The sequence below is a fragment of the Phaseolus vulgaris genome, chromosome 11 (assembly GCF_051622355.1).
Source record: "Phaseolus vulgaris cultivar YP4 chromosome 11, ASM5162235v1, whole genome shotgun sequence".
Taxonomy (NCBI): Eukaryota; Viridiplantae; Streptophyta; class Magnoliopsida; order Fabales; family Fabaceae; genus Phaseolus; species Phaseolus vulgaris.
In genome coordinates this window covers 12,044,957-12,059,289 of record NC_143508.1, presented here as the reverse complement: position 1 = coordinate 12,059,289, position 14,333 = coordinate 12,044,957, and positions in this window count along the sequence as shown.

Here is a 14,333-nt window from a genome sequence, read left to right as displayed (position 1 = left end):
ATAGAGTAAAGTTACTATGCTCCATTTGTGAGTGATTGTGAGACTAGTTCTCCTTTTCCTTGTCTTATCTTGTGATGCATTGGGAGCATTCAAGTGGCGGCAAATCTGCATTTATCTTGGAACATTCATCATCCAAGTGGTGTTTCCATTCCCAATCCTTGCTTCAATCACATAAGTCATCTTCCTTCATCTTGTTCTTCAATTTCAATCGGTAATTTTGTTTGTTTTAGTGTTCTTCATCGTTTTCACCGTTTAAATGGTGTTTTCCAGCTTTGTTTTCATTTTCTGTTCGGTGCAGTAGCTGTACATTTCAATTCTGTCCAGCTTTCAATTCTTGTTCTTCATTCCTTGTTGTTTGATTCCATTTGACAATATATGGACTTCCATATGAGCTTTGTTTTGGTGCAAAGTCTTGGTGAGTTCTTGAGTTAGAACATTGATCCAATTCTAAGTAAAATGCCTTTTCGTGACCAACTCAAGTTGCTCCTAAGAATGTCAAAGAATCATGTATTCTTGTTATTTCATTCACATCAAAAGTACAAGACCCAATTCTATTCCACACTTGAGATGATCCAAAAGCTTTTGAAATCTTGAAAATTGTTTTTGATTAATCTCTCTTTCTTAATTAATGCATAGGAACGTAAAACAACTTTTTTTATACCTCAACCAAATGGTCAAAGTAGTTAAATCAAAAACCAAAAGCTGTTGGAATTATTTAAAACAGATTGGAACAACTTAACAAAATTTTGTTAAGGTTTTCATAAAAACAACCAATTTTTTTAAACAACCGGTTGAATCTATTTAACAACAAAGCCAAAACAAAGCTAAGCTTTTCCAAGCAGTTTTTAAAAATCACTAAATGTTAAACAACGAGTTGATTCGACATTTCAACAAGTTTAAATTTCACACCCTTTTAGAAAAATCATCTTTTCAAAAGGATTAAGATTAAATTAACATTTCATCATCTTAAGGAGTGAATTAACATTTAAAAGACTACTAGACAACACAAACACAACCATCAACAAGGTCTTCAAGCTTTCCTCTTTGATTTGGAGACATCAAAGCACCTTGTTCAACAGATTCTACATATGGCTAGTCTGCAAGGTTATCTCACTCCCTCTCATATTTTATATGCTAATGACATATTTCTTTTCTTTTTTTTGTAGGGAGGATAATAAGTCTCTTAGAAATTTGAATATTTTTCTTGAAACATATGGTGATTTTTTTGGTCAATATGTAAATAATTCTAACAATAGTTTTTTTACCATGTATAATTCAACAACATTTGTCTCCAAAATTTGTCTCCAAAATTCAACGTATTTTTTTTGTAGTCATGGTTGTTTGTTTTTCACTTATTTAGGAGTGTCTATCTTTGATGGTGCCCCAAAGTGTCAATTTCTTCAACCTTTGGTTGATAAAGTCAAATTGAAGCTAGCATCTTGGAAAGGTAAATCTATTAGCATGATGAGTCAGATTCAATTGGTCAATACGATGATTACTGGAATTCTGCTTATAGCTTTAATACGTATAAATGACCTGTTTTATTTCTTAAGCAAGTTAAGCAGTGTTGTCAAAATTTTATTTGGACTGGTGATATTTTGAAAAAAGGCATAACTACCGTTAATTGGGCTACGATTTGTTCTCCTTTTGAGAATGGAGGTTTGGAGATTATTAACCTTCATCATAAAAATAATGTGTATCTTCTTAAGCTTGCTTGGAACTTTGCTTATAGCAATAGGCCTTGGTCTTTTCTCCTAAAAGTCAGGGTTCTTAAATAAAAATACAAGTTTAGAATGGTTTGTAGATCCTCATCTCTTTGGCCTGAAATTAACCAGTTTAATCCTACTTTACTTGATTATGCTTCTTGGATTGATGGTATAGGTACTTTTATTAATTTCTAGAATGATAAATGGTGTTCTACTACATCTTTAGCAAATATTGCAGGGTTATCTGATGGTGCTAGCATTTCGGATACAGTCTATCAGTTTTGGAGTGGTTGTGATTGGAATATTCCCTTGTCTTTACAGCAGATGACTCTTTTTTTTAATCATATCATGGTTAGGGAGGAAAAGAATATTCCTAATTGGATTCTTGATGAGTCTGGTCATTTCACTCTTAAATCGGCTAAGACTTTTTTCTTGGAACTAGGAGTTCCCTGTGGTTGGGTAAATTCATTTGGTCCTTCCAAAACTCTAGTACTATGGAAAGTTTTTCATGGGCGGCTTCCTACATATCAACATATTTAGAATAAAGGTTTGCATGTATGTTTTATATGTACGCTTTGTGAAAAAACACGAGGAATCTATTCAACATTTATTTTTTGAATGTCCTAATGCTTTACATATTTGGAGTTGGGTTCGACACATTTTTCTTACTTATCATTTATCTAATAAAGATGATCTTCTTTCTTTTATTAAAAGTGATGGTAGTCCTTTGGTTAAATTAATTAAGCTTGTTGTGATAACGTTTTCTATTTGGATGATATGGCAAATGAGGAATTATGCTAGATTTCAGGATAAGATTGATGTTTCTAGGGATATTTCAGTAATTAAAGATTTAACTTGTCTAGTGGATAATTCGTCTAAAGCTTCAATGAAGAATGATATGTTGGATTTCAACGTGATTAATTTTTTTGGTATTAATATTCGTACTGGTAAAGTTCTTCGTCCTCTTCCTATTAGATGGGAGTTCCCTTCATTAGGACGGGTTAAAATTAACACTGATGGGGCTGCTGGGGGATATCCTGGTCTTGCTACTTATGGAGGTATTTTCTGTGGGAGTATGGGGAGCTTATTGGTGCTTTATTTGCATTTCTTGAAGTTCAGACTGCTATGGTTGCTGCTTTTTATGGAGTTATACATGTTATGGGGCTTACTAATGTATGGCTTGATTGTGATTCTGCCTTGGTTTGTGTTGTGTTTACTGTTATGACTAATGTTCTGTGGATGCTTCGTAATCGATGGAATACTTCTCTTATTTACTGTGGGAAAATCAGATTTAGGGTTACTCATATTTTTCGTGAGGGGATGTGTGTGCTGATAAGTTGGTTAATTTATAATTTATTCATAGAGAATCATTTCAATGGTATAATAGTCTTCCATCTAGTATGTTCTTAGAATTCTTTATTTATAGGTATAGTCTACCTATGTATCGTTTTTGTTAACATATGGGTTTTGGTCTAGTCCCCCCTTATTTTTTTAATATCTTTTAATAATACTTTTTTTCATGTAATGGCAGATGATTTTTGTTACTTGAGGTGTCATCCTAGCTGAGATGTCAAGTTGCCTAGTGATGCTTAACATGAAAGCTTTTATAAAAAAAAACAAACCCCCAACAAACTTTATTATTTCGTTTTCTATTTAGTAAATGTTATACTTGATTATTCAACTGTTCCTTGTGGGTTTGAGATCGTCTTTAGGGACAAATTATTACTTCTGATAACACGGTGCACTTGCCGTAAAAAATTCATCAAACCCACAAGGAACAATTAAAATCTCAAGTATAATATTCACCAAATATAAGACAACATGTAGAAGTTTGTTGGAAAGTTGTTTTTTTATTGTGAATTTGCAAGAAATTAAGTAAAGCAAATTAAAAGATTTGTATTAGTCAATTGGAAAAATTGGGATTGGGGTTCATCCTTCTCACTTATTTGTATTTTTTTCAAAAGAATATAATATTCAATCTTGATTGGTAAATTAATGCACATATAAAAGTCACTCATATTGATTCCTCGCATACAAAATTATTCAAAGGGTCTCCTAAATATCGATTCCTCACATATTTACAATTTCAAATCTTTTCCTAACATTCGAATATGTTAAGCATTATTATTTAGGTCAGATACTTTAAATCTAAGGATAAAAAATCATGAATAATTCAAGCTTTGAGAATAAAATGATAATACTAGTCATTAATTAAAAACTAAATATTATAGATAAATATCACCTCAATACATAATAGTTTGAACAGATTACTCCAAATCCCAAAGGAAAGAATTAGTCACTCATGTTGGACATTACAAGAATGGAAAGCAAGAAAAGAAGATTCAGGATGTTTCTCCTTAACGGTTGTCTCCTCTAGGGTTTTCTATCTCTCTCTATTCTCCTAATGATGCTTAGGGTTATGCTTCACTCCTTCTATTTAACCTAGTTAGGCTTGGGCTAAGTGACATCTCGCTTAAGAGAATTATTACTTGCTTAAGCGAGTTTGACGAGAAAAAGACCAACTTCACTAAAGTGAACTCGCTTGGGTGAGTTCTTCTTGAATGATCTTGCTTGGACAAGATTTCAATGTTCCAACTTTGTCTTTTTATCTTTTCCGTTCTACTTTAGCCCTTTTCATCCCCATTATCCCCTAGAATCCTAAAATTAACATAATTTTGGAAATAAATCGTTCTCATTCATCTTATAATCACAAAATATGTAAGAATGTTTAAATTCCTAAAGTAGAGGTTGAATTATAATTATTTTATCAATAAAAAATCATAAGTTTCTATCTTTTAATATGAAATACTATTGAATTATGACATTATCAGACATGATATAGTTCTTTCAATTGTTGTATGCCTACGCCACACCCCAACCAAATGTATGTCTGATAACTGGCATAGGAACAACCATACTACCAACAATACAATCTCCAGAGGTTGGTTGGGGGAAGCAGATGACCTGCAATTAGTGTTTGGCATTCGTCATATAACATTGAACTTCAACAGGAAATTCTAAAGTACGATGTTGAAGAGACAACTAATAAACATGAGTATTTGTATTATTTAACTTCCATTATACACAAATTTTTTAATTTAAATAATTTATGTATTTTTATTTAGAAAATCCTACCAGGTTCCGAAATGAAACAACCCATTCTTTAAGATGAGTTCTCCGCTATGTGATTTAAATTTTTGGCTAAGATGACAACAAATTTAGTTGAATGAATGAATTCTATTTTGAAGGGAGCACAATCCTTACCCATTTGTGCTCTTGTTAAGACAACCTTTGAAAGAACGAATTCATGGTTTGTTGAACTAGGGACTAAGACAATGTGTATATTACGAGCAAATGATTATTTTCCTTAAGATATTGTTGCTTTACTAAGAAAAAATAAGCTACAATGTACCATGTGTCATGTCCATAGATATAATTGAGACAAATCAGATTTTGATGTTCAGGATATAGCCACTCCACATCTCCGATGTTGGCCTATGTCATTCACAGTAATATTAAATGAATATGGTGTGATTGTGAGGAGTTTCATTCTCTTCGCCTACCTTGTCCTCATGTCATCCTTGTTGGTTCCAATTTTTATTTGCAACTAATGATGATTGTCAATCCAGATTACAATCTCCATAATATTTACAAGACTTATGAGGTCCAATTTTATTCATTACAGAATGAGGATTACTGGTATACTTTTATTGGACCGAATTTTATTCTCGACTAATAAGTGTCAGATTTTAGTAATATTTCATATTAAAATACACACACTTATGGATATTAATTGATAAAATAACTATAAAATAAACCTTAGTTTATGAATTTATACCTTTCTACATATTTTTTTATTTTAATTTAAATAAGAACGATTTATTCCCAACTTTGTGTTAACTTCAGGATTCTAGGGAAGAATTGAGATGATTGGGCCAAAGGAGAATATACAAAGCTAAAAAGAAAAAGTTGAAATGCACCAACACTCGCCAAAGCTCGCCTAAACTCACCCAAAGAGGATCTTGCTAAAGCGAGCTCAATCTCGCCCAAGCGAGCTCAATCTCGCCCTAACGAGATTGCTCCAATGACGTTGAGCCTTTTTTTTGTAAAACTTGCCCCAGTGAGCCCAATAACACTCAAGCAAGAAGTCACTTAGCCCAAGCCAATTAGGTTAAATAGGAGGCTTAAGGCACAACCCTAGACACGTAAGATTGAGAGGAAAACATCATTGAGTCAATTGTAATCCAATTGGAGAATAGGAGATGTTAGAAACCCTAGAGGAGTCGGTCATGAAGGAGAAACATCCGGAATCTTCTTTTCTTGCTCTCCCTATTTTAACATCCATCATGTGTGGCTAATTCTACCCTTTGGGATTGGGAGTAATTTATTCAAACTCTTATGTATTGAGGTCATATCTAAACAAAATATTTTGTTCTTGATTGATGATTGGTATTATTGTTTTGTTTGTAATGCTTGGTTTTCCATGATCTCAACATTTAGATTTGACTGGAAAGTACTTCTAAGTTTCTGACCCAAACGATAATTCTTAATATATTTGAATGCTAGGAATAGATTAAAAATGTTAATTGTTATCAACGTCTAATCTTAATTATAAGAAGTTTTAAAAAATATGCGAGGAATAGATATTTAGGAAGCATCTTAATAATTTTATATGCGAGAAATCAATATAAATTATTTTTATACGGGCATCAATAACAATCAAAGGGCACAATATTGTCATGCTAATCAAAATACAAAAGAGTGAGAAAGATGAACCTCAATCCCTATTTTTTCAATTGAAGCAACAAACTTTTTTACTTAATTGATCATTGCCATCATAGCAAATTCAAACAAACTTTATTATTTCGTTTTCTATTTATTATTCAATTGTTTCTCGTGGGTTCGATTTTCGTCCTTAGGGACAAATTATTACTTCTAACAATGCAATGCACTTGCCGTAGAAAAGGCATCAAATTTTTCGCACTGTTTTCGGGGAACAGTTTAACTTTTGAGTATAAATTTCTTAATATTGTGAATATTCTAACTTTTTTTATTTTATGTTTATATTGTTTATCTTATGTATTGTTTTATTTTTTTATATTATTTAATTGCAGATTTTTTTATTTTATTTTGCATATTTGTTTTTATTTATTTTGAATTTATTTTCTTTTATTTGTTTTCAATTTTAAATTTTAAAGAAAAAAAATAATTATGTTATTGTCGATTGTTAGAATTAATGATCTTAAAAAGAGGGGGGTGAATTGTTTAAGGAAATTCTTTTGCAAATATTGGCTAAGAATAAAGATTAATGATGATTTATAGATCAAAGAATCAGATCAGCCAAGAAAACAAATTTATTAAAAACTTTTATCAGAAACACAATCGGTTGACAATACGATTTAATCGATTTTTATTGCAGCAGAGATGTCAGAAGTAATAATTGTTCCTAAGGACGGATATCGATCCCACAAGGAACAGTGAATTATCAAGTTCAATAATCACTAAATATAAAACAAAACAATTAAAAGTGTATTGAAAGTGGTTGGGTTGGCGATGATCAATAAGAAAACAGACAAAGAATTGGTTGCTTCAAGTTAGAAAAATAGAGATTAGGTTTCATCTATCTCACTCTCATATATTTTGATTAGCATGTCAATATTAAGTTCTTTGATTGAAATTGATGCCCGTATAAAAATCATTTATATCGATTCCTCGCATATAAAATCCTTAAGAATGTTCTCTAACTATCGATCCCTCGCATAATTATAAGAACAACTTAGAACGAAGCTCAGACGTTAATAGCAATTAACATTTCAAGTCTATTCCTAAGACTCAAATATGCTAAGTATTGTTGTTTAGGTCCAAACCCTAAAAATACCTCCCGGTCATATTTAAGATTCTCAATTTGTCACGGAAAATTAAAAGTAAAACAACAATACCAATAATCAAGAACTGAATATTAATATATAAGATATCACCTCAATACATAAGAGAGTTTGAGCAGATTACTCCTAATCCTAAGGGGTAGAATTAGCCACGCATACTTCTAGTACCTTCCATTCTCCCAATTGGGTTACAATTCACTCTATGGTGTTTTCCTCTCAATCCCGCACACCAGGGTTGAACCTCTAGCCCCCTATTTATCCTAATTTTCTAAGGTTAGGTGGCTTGTTGTGTCGCGCTAATGGCCTAAGTGATAAAACATAAAAAAGGCCCAATCTTTATTTGCATCTTTTTTCCATTCTGGGACCTTCCAACTTTCTCTTTTTAGCTCAAATTATTCTCCTTTATTCCAAATCTTCAATCGTCCCTAAAAATATGCAATTAACACCAAATTTGGGAATAAAATACTCTTATTCAAATAAAGATCATAAAAATGTAAAAGGTATAAATTCATAAATTGGGGATTATTTTATATGTAAATTAGCAATAAATCCTCATAAGTGTCTATATTTTAATATGAAATATTACTGAAATTAGACACTTTTCAAGAGATGAAATCACAAGTCAAACAGTTTTTAAATGAGTGAGAGAGAGAGAAGATCACACAAACAATTACACTGGTTCACTCCTTACCAGAGCTACATCCAATCCCCAGAAAACCATTGGATATTCCACTAGGTAATCAACAAAAGATTACAACACACCACAACCTCAAAGAGGTGATCTTGACCACTTAAGAACACAATCCCTCTTTGACTTCTTACACACAGTCAGAACAACCCTCTGACTTTACAGATACACATATTACAAGTATTCAAACTGAAAAACAATTACAAGAGAATATGAAATGGATTACACCTGATTAGAGGAAATCATAGTTGCTCCTAATCCACTTTTTAACCAAAACACAGCCCAAGACAATCTTGCTTTCTTGAATCCAAACTTTCACAAAATGTATTTTGAATCACTTTTTTCTCTATTCAAATAGGGAAGGTAATCCCAGCTTTATAACTCTTCAAACTAGCCATTTTAAGCAGTTAAACATGAGCCAAAACAGTTTGAAAACAACTAAAAACAGATATAACAAATTTATGAAAAGCTGTTAAGAAATTCAAAAATCAACCGGTTGAAATGTTAATTTAACCGGTTGAATTGGTTTGACAGTTAAGTCAACCAAAGTCAAAACAGTTCAAAAAATCCTTCACACAGGCTGAGGGAAAAACAACCGATTAAAACGAGAAATCAACAGGTTGTTTTTCACTTAGATTTGTAAAACACTTTTCTTTTTAAAACCAGATAGATTCAGTTGTGAATTTGATTAAGAGTGGATCTAGCAAATTCTAAACTACCTAGAACTAAACCCTAAACTAGCAACAAAGTCTTCAAGCTGTCTTCATGGATTTGGAGGCATCAATTTAAAGATTCTCCCCCTATTAGATGAAGACAAATCCCTAGGTTGCTTTAGGAAGTTCTGTTTAGAATTTGGCACAACCTGCAATCACAAAAAGATACAGGTACAAGAGGTAATCTATTCCAGATATATCAAGCATCACATAACCAGTTTCCACTAGGTGATTTCCAAGGAGAAGATCAACCAAATCAATGTGAAAATCAGTTACACACACATAAATGCAGCAACAGAAAAATAACCAGTTAAGAAACAGGATTAACCGGTTAAAATATTCAAAGTGCAACAATTTAACATCTATCTAAGCAGTTATCAAACAGAATAAGTGTAGGAATTAGATGATTAAGGTAAAAACATCATAGATTAAGGTAAACCTTGTGAATCAATGATTCCTAACTCATTCCTTAAGGAGAAAAACTTGTCCTTGGATATAGGTTTGGTGAAGATGTATGCAAGTTGTCTTTCATTGGCAATGAATTGTACCTCGCAATCACCATTATTTACATGATCTCAGATAAAGTGATGCCGAATCTTAATGTGTTTGGTTCTAGAGTTCTGAACTTGATTTTTTTTGTGAGATTGATTGTACTTGTATTGTCACAGAATAAAGAAACCTTGTTGACTTTTAACCCAAAGTCTTCCAGTTGTTGCTTGATCCACAAAATTTGAGCACAACAGCTCCCTGCAGCTATGTACTCTGCTTCAACAGTGGAAAGGGCTACAAAGGCTTGTTTCTTGTTATGCCATGATATCAAACTTGAGCCAAGAAGATGACAGGTTGCACTAATACTCTTTTTGTCTAGCTTGCAACCTGCAAAGTCAGAATCAGAATACCCAACAAGTTGTATAGGGGAATGAGAGGGATACCATAGCCCAACAGTAGATGTTCCCTTCAAATATTTTACAATCCTTTTTACAACTTTGAAATGTGATTCCTTTGGATTTGACTGGAATCTAACGCAAGGGCATACAACAAACATTATGGTTGGCCTGTTAGTTGTAAGGTAAAGCAATGATCCTATTAACCCTCTATATTTTGTTTGATCTACAACAACTCCAACCGCATCAGCATCCATATAGCAATTGGTAGGCATTGGTGTTGAGACTTCTTTGCAATTCTCCATTTCAAATCGTTTGAGTATCTCCTTGCAATAGTTTGATTGATTTAAGAAGATGCCCTCTTTGGATTGCTTGACTTGAAATCCAAGAAAGAAAGAAAGTTCCCCCATCATCAACATCTCAAACTCCCCCTACATTGTTGTCACAAATTCTTCACTCAATCTATCATTAGTTGATCCAAAAATAATATCATCAACATATATTTGTACTAAGATAACAACAGAATTTGACTTTTTAATAAAAAATGTTTTGTGAATCTTCCCTCTTTCATAGTTGTGAGATAGAAGGAAGTTGATTAACCTTTCATACCACTTTCTAGGTGCTTGCTTGAGACCATATAAAGCATTTTTGAATTTGTATGCATAATTGGGATATAGATGGTCTTCAAACTTGGGTGCTTGTGACAAAGGTTTCCTCATTTACAATCCCATTTAGGAAGGCATTCTTCATGTCTATTTGGAACAGCTTGAAGCCACTCATGCAGGCAAAGGCTAAGAATAATCTCACAGCCTCTAATCTTGCCACTGGTACGAAAGTTTCGTCATAGTCTATTCCTTCTTCTAGATTGTACCCTTTTGCAACAAGTCTTGCCTTGTTCCTTGTTATTACTCCTGTATCATCTGACATGTTTCTAAAAACCCACTTTGTCCTATGAAATTCATCTAATCTGTCCTAGGAACCAGAAGCCACACATCATTCCTTACAAATTGGTTAAGTTCCTCATGCATAGCAGTTATCGAGTGCTTCATTGATTGATTTGGGTTCAACTTTGGAGACAAAAGTCATATGGTTGCAGAAGTTTGATATTTTCCTCCTTGTAGATACACCTTTATTGATTTTCCCAATGATGTTTTCTACTGAGAGATCTCTGGGAATCCTCCACTCTTTAGGAAGTTCACGTTGTTGCAAATTTTCAATCGGTTGATTCTGCGAAACAACCGGTTGATTTTCTGGACAGTTTTCCAGATTCTTCAAAAAGATATTATGTTCATCTTCTTTTGCACTAAACTTCACTGGAGCTTGTTCTACATTGTTAGTTTCATCAAAAACAATATGTACATATTCTTCTACAGTCATAAATCTCTTATTATAAACTCTATAGGCATGACTTGTTAAGGAGTAACCAAGAAAAATACCATTATCGACTTTTTCATCAAACTTACCAAGGTTGTCTTTACCATTGTTTAGAATATAGCATTTACACCTGAATACCTTTAGATGTCCTATGTCAGGCTTCTTTCCATCAAACAATTCATATGGAGTCTTTTTCATAATGGACCTGATAAGAACTCAGTTCATTACATAGCATGTTGTGCTTATTGCATCTGCCCAAAAGTACTTTGGTAAGGAGGATTCATTCAAGATTGTTCTTTCCAGCTCTTCAAGCAATTTGTTCTTCCTTTCCACCACACCATTCTGCTGAGGTCTCCTTGGTGCAGAGAAATTGTGAAAGATGCCCAACTTATCACAGAAGGTGTTGAACTTCTCATTTTGGAATTCTCCTCCATGACCACTCAGGATGGCACCAATGTTATTGCACAGGAGTTTTGTAGCCTCTTGACTAGTTTCTTAAATGCAAAGTAGGCCTCACTTTTTGAATGCAGAAACATTGTCCATGTAAACTTGGAAAAGTCATCAACCACAACAAGAGCATAATAGTTTCCTCCAAGGCTCATAGTTCTTGAAGGACCAAATAGATCTATATGTAGCAACTCAAGGGGTTTTGAAGTGAAAACTATGTTTTTCAATTTAAAAGACCGTTTTGTTTGTTTCCTCTTTTGACAAGCTTCACATACATGATCCTTCTCAAACTTGAGTTTGGATAAGCCAATAGCAATATCATTTCAAATCAATTTGTTCAAGTGATGCATATGAATGTGTGCAATTCTTTTGTGCCAAAGCCATGATTCTTCATGCTTGGTCAAAAGACAACCAATAGATGTGGAATTTGCAATATCAAGTACATACACATTATTAATTCTTTTACCAACCAAAAGCACTTCCTTTGAATTTGGTAGACGAATCTCACAGGAGTTGGTTTTGAATGTGACTTGATATCCTCTATCACAAATGTGACTTATGCCGAGAAGATTGTGCTTGAATCCTTCAACATAAAAGACATTATGAATCAGAAAACTATTTTCATTACCAATAGTGCCTTTTCCAAGAATCATTCCTTTTTTATTATCCTCATAGGTCACATAGCCTTCCTGCTTAAGAATGATGTTGACAAACTTTGATACATCTCTAGTCATGTGCTTGGACCAGCCACTGTCTAAGTACCATAAGTGTTGGTTTTTCATCAAGAAATCAAAAATTAAAATCAAGTGGCAAGGTCTGGTCCCCTAATAAATTTGGGTCCATAGATGTTAATTTGATTGTTGGGAACCTTAGGATTCTTTGGAACCCACTTTAGGATACCTTTAGGAACAGAAAATTTGCGAATTTTGCAAAACCTGACAGAATGACCCTTTCTCATACAGTAGAAACAACAGGTTGTTTTGACCTTTCAATCGATTGATTTTATGTAATGGTTGAAAAAGGTTTTGAAATGCCACTATTCTTGCTTTGTGGATTAAAACCCATACCAGATTTTCCAAAATCGCAATTTTGATACGCTAAGACATTCTCAAAGTTGGATTTTCCTTTTGAAATTCTATCCACAGTTTTCACAAGATAAAAAGTCTTCTTTTGAAGAGATTCACAGTTTTTGCAAGAACTAGATTCACACTTGCAAGAAGAATTTTTATAAATCATTTCTAAGTTTTCAAAATCAGTTTTGAGTTGTTCAATTATTTTTCCAAGAACTTGACTCTATTTTTCAACCAGTTGTTTTTACTTTTCAAATGATTGTTTAAAAGGGTTAATCTATGAGCTTCCTCATGAGTCTCTTTAAAAGCTTCGAGAAGTTGATAATAACTATCACATTTAGTAGACGAGGATGATGCAGAATCTTCTTTTGCCATTAGACATGTGTTTATTTTGGAAGCTGCAGAGCATGATCCAGAAGAGAACTTGTCACTCTCTAGCCAAACATTTATTGAATCTTTATGAATTCTTTCAAGAGTGTCCCACATATCTTTAGCTGAAACACACTTTGAAACTCTAAATTTTTAGCAATCAAGAGCAGATACAATGATATTTTTAGCAACACAGTCAAGATTATCTTTTTCACTTTCATATAAAATTGTATTAGTTTCAAGCAAAGGTATGAAAGAACTGTTTGTGATGACATCTCATATTTTTCTATCTATAGAATCAACAAAAAATTTCACTATAATACACCACAGTTGATAGTTCACACCACAGAATAAAGGTGGTCTATTGATAGAAGTTGTCTCCCCAAAAAGTAACTTGTTAGCCATTAAAACAGATTTGAAAAACATAACTTGAGAAAATTTCAAGAACCTAGCTCTTGATGCCAATTGTTAGAATTAATTACCTTAACAAGAGGGGAGATGAATTGTTTAAGGAAAGTTTTTTCGCAAATACTGGCTAAAAATGAAGATTAATGATGATTTACAAATCAAAGAATCAGATAAGCCAAAAAAACAAATTGATTAAAAACTATTATCAGAAAAACAATCGGTTGAAAATACGATTTAATCCATTGTTTATGACAGTAGAGATAAAATCACAAAAACAATTATACTGGTTCACTCCTTACCAGAGCTACATTCAGTCTCTAGAAAACCACTGGGTATTCAACTAGGTAATCAACAACAGATTACAACGCACCACAACCTCAAAGAGGTGATCTTGACCACTCAAGAACACACTCCCTCTTTGACTTCTTACACACAGTCAGAACAACCCTCTGACTTTATAGATACACAGATTATAAGTATTCAAACTGAAAAACAATTACAAGAGAATATGGAACAAATTACACCTGATTATAAGAAATCACAATTGCTCCTAATCCACTTTCTAACCAAAGCATAGCCCAAGGCAATCTTGCTTTCTTGAATCCAAACTTTCACAAAATGTATTCTGGATCACTTTTTTCTCTATTCAATTAGGAAGGGTAATCCCAGCTTTATAACTCTTCAAACTAGCCGTTTTAAGCAGTTAAACATGAGCCAAAACAGTTTGAAAACAACTGAAAACAAATATAACAGATTTATGAAAAGATGTTAAGAAATTCAAAAATCAAC